The sequence below is a fragment of the Gossypium hirsutum genome, chromosome A02, assembly GCF_007990345.1.
Source record: "Gossypium hirsutum isolate 1008001.06 chromosome A02, Gossypium_hirsutum_v2.1, whole genome shotgun sequence".
NCBI classification, from domain to species: domain Eukaryota; kingdom Viridiplantae; phylum Streptophyta; class Magnoliopsida; order Malvales; family Malvaceae; genus Gossypium; species Gossypium hirsutum.
In genome coordinates, this window is record NC_053425.1 from 7,453,479 (window position 1) to 7,457,209 (window position 3,731).

At 37.0% G+C, this 3,731-nt stretch overlaps 1 non-coding gene across 1 annotated transcript; it reads left to right on the forward strand.

Annotated features, from left to right (window-relative positions):
- The first annotated feature begins 1,493 nt into the window (after positions 1–1,493).
- Positions 1,494–1,600, forward strand: LOC121216710 (small nucleolar RNA R71). Its single transcript, XR_005912888.1, has one exon. It is a non-coding gene; the product is annotated as a small nucleolar RNA R71 (small nucleolar RNA).
- Positions 1,601–3,731: the final 2,131 nt, after the last annotated feature.

Consider the following 3,731-nt stretch of genomic DNA (forward strand, 5'->3'; position numbering starts at 1 on the left):
TTACGAACTTGAAGAGTGATTGTTTCATCACCCACACGAAGTGAGTTCACCTGTACCAACATCAATAATAGTTCTAGCAGTTGCTAAAAAGGGTCATCCTAAAATCAAAGGTACGTCACTATCCTCTTCCATGTCTAGAGCAACAAAATCAATTGGGAATATAAATTTATCGATTTTGACAAGTACGTCTTCAATAATACCTCTAGGAAATCTAATGGTTTTATCTGCTAACTGAATGCTCATCCTAGTTTGTTTGAGTTTTCCAAGACCTAGTTGTTTAAACATTTTATAGGGCATGACGTTAATGCTTGCCCCTAAATCAGCCAATGCATTATTAATATCAAAGCTACCAATTAAATAAGGAATCGTAAAACTCTCTAGGTCTTTCAATTTGTTGGGTAGCTTATTCTGTAGAATGGCTGAGCAAACTGAGCTTAACTCACATGCGACGCCTTATCCAACTTCTGTTTATTTGCTAAAAGCTCCTTTAAAAATTTAGCTGCGTTTGGCATCTGCGAAAGAGCTTCAATAAACGGTAAGTTAATATGTAATTTCTTTAATAATTTAAGGAATTTACCAAATTATTCGTCCGTATGGTCTTTCATTGTCGCTCTGGGATATGGCACGCGAGGTTTGTACTCTTTACTTACTGGTTTTCGCTCACTGTGGTCCACCTCACCTTTACCTTTACTTACCACAATTCCTTGCCTCGGTTCAGGTTCAGGTTCAACTAACCCTTCTTCATCTCGAATGGTAATCACATTAAGCTGTTCCCTTGGGTTAGATTCAGTATTACTCGGCAAGTTACCTTGTGGTTGTTCAGAAATCAGTTTAGCAAGCTAGCCTATCTGAGTTTCGAGCCCTTGGATCGACGCTTGTTGATTCTTAAGTGCTATCTCAGTATTCTGAAAACTAGTTTCTGACACCGAGATAAATTTCGTTAGCATCTCTTCAAGGTTTGGCTTTTTTTTCTGCTGGTAAGATGGTTGTTGAAAACCTGGGGGAGGTTGCGGCTTTTGATTTCCCTGGCCATCCCATGAGAAGTTGGGATGGTTTCTCCAACCTGCATTTTAAGTGTTAGTGTATAGGTTATTTTGAGGTCTAGAATTATTGTTACCCATATATTGAACTTGTTCCTCCTCGGTGCTAGGGTTGAAGGATTGTTATTCGGTGTGTACTCCTCCTCTATTTGAATCGCACTTCATTACTGGATATACCTGAGTAGAACCGTACAACCCTTCAAACTTTTTATTTAAAAGTTCTACCTGGTTAGATAGCATAGTAACCGCGTCGAGGTTGAAAACATCGGCTGCTTTTGTCGACTTTGTTCTCATGACTTGTCATTGATAGTTATTTAGTGACATCTCTTCAATAAATTCGTAAGCCTCTTCAGGTGTTTTGTTGTTCAAAGTTCCACCGGCGGCTGCGTCGATAAGTTTCCTTGTTAAAGGGTTCACACCGTTGTAAAAGTCTGAACCTATAACCATAAAGGTAACCCATGGTGAGGGCACCTTCTCAATAGGTCCTTATATCTCTCCCATGCATCACAAAGAGTTTCTAGATCCATCTGCACAAAAGAAGAGATATCATTCCTCAATTTAGCCATTTTAGCCGGCGAAAAATATTTAAGTAAAAATTTTTCGGTCATTTGTTCCCAAGTGGTGATTGACACTCGTGGTAACAAGTTTAACCACTGTTTAGCCTTATTCCTCAACGAAAAGGGAAACAAATGAATCTGAATGGCATCATCAGAAACGCCATTAATTTTAAAAGTGTCACAGAGTTCCAAAAAATTCACTAAATAAGTGTTTGAATCCTCATCCTGCAAACCATCAAACTGAACAAACTGCTGTATCATTTGAATCGTTCTAGGTTTCAGTTCAAAATTATTTGCAGCAATTGCAGGCCTAACTATACTCGATTCAGTTCCTGTTAAATTAAGTTTAGCATAATCATACATAGTACGAAGAGCAGGATTCTGATTTACTGGATCAGTAGCAATCGCAGGAGGTAGCAGATTTTCCTAATTTTCAGCCATCTTCTCGATTGTAGTGTGAATATTGTCCTCTCGCTCTTCCTCTATGTATCCCAGGCTTCCCCTTATTTCTCTTCGGTTTCTGCGAGCTGTACTTTCGATCTCACTATCAAAAAGTAATGGTCCCGACGGGTTTCTTCTAGTCATAAACTATAAAAACCTGCCAGAAGTAAATAAAAGAAAATTTAGTAATATAAACAAAATTAAAATAAAATTTAACTTGCAATAAAATAAATGGCTAAAGTAATAAAAATTAAGCGTTCCTAATATCTTAGTTCCCCAACAACGGCACCAAAAACTTGATGTGTGTGATAAGTTTTATATTTATGATTGATCGTACTTGAAAACTAACTATTATCATAATAAAGGCAAGCGCACCTATCAAACAGTAGTATAGCTTATAGCAAGACCGGAATGTCGAACCCACAGGAACTAAAAGTACTAGTATTAACCTTTTTTTTATTATCTAGCCTAAAAATAAGGAGATTTGCTTTATCTAAACTAATTAACTAAACTAAGAATGCACAGGAAGTAAATTGGAGAAAAATTTTTGGGAAAACTGATTGATTTAGACAATACCCAAGGAAGAATCCACCTAAACTTCACTTGTTATTTGATTCTGAATTAGACGATTTATTCACTTGACTCGATTTGTAGAAATCCCTAAGTTATATTACTATCTCTCTCGAGACTAACAACATCTAACCCTAGGTTGATTAATTGAAATCTCTTTCTAATAAAAATCCCTAGTGTTGTATTAACTCGATCTATGGATTCCCTTATTAGGTTTGACCCTAATCCGACATATTTATGTTGTCCTATGTCTAGGGTTGCAATCAACTCCGCTTAATTATGCTAGATCTACTCTTAGACAAGGACTTTTTCTCCTCTGAATAAGCACATCAATACTTGAATCAATATCCTGGAATATTAAAACAAGAATTAAGAACACATAATTCAGAACAAATCAAGTATTTATCATATAATTCAAAAAATAGTAATAAGATCCGTCTTAGACTTCATCCCCCTTAGGTATTTCAGGGATTTAGTTCATATATGTAAAAGGAAACATCTCAGAAGAATAATAATAACAAAACATAAAGACATCCAAAAACCCCTGAAGGAAATTGAAGGGAGATCTTCAGTCTTGAAGGAAAATTCGGCTTCTGAAATGGATCAATCGGCTTTCTTCGAGTAATTACTTACCTCCTACTCTGTGTGTCCCCCTCTAGCTACCTCCTTGGGTGTTTATATAGGCTTTAGAATGCTTTAAAACCCTTAAAAGTGGCCTTTTTCGTGTAGGACTAGACTTAGGCTCGACAGGGACACGGCCGTGTGCCACGCCCGTGTGTGGTGGCTTAGGCCATGTTAAAGTCTGCTAAATAGACACGGGCGTGTGGTCTCCCCGTGTGAGGAAGTCCAGGCCGTGTTGATTTCCCACGTTGACTCATTTTCTCCGTTTTTTGGCCCGTTTCTCGCTCTTTTTACTCTCCTATGCTCACCTAAGTATAAAACATGAAATTAAAGGATTAGGAGCATCAAATTCCACAAATCTAATGACAATTCATCCAAAAATGTGCTAAGTATGGGATAAAAATATGTATAAATTACGACTTATCAATCTTAATTTATGACAGAGATAATCTCTTGTTCAAATATGTGAATGATCATCTGTTGAGTAAAGATAAGCTCGAAA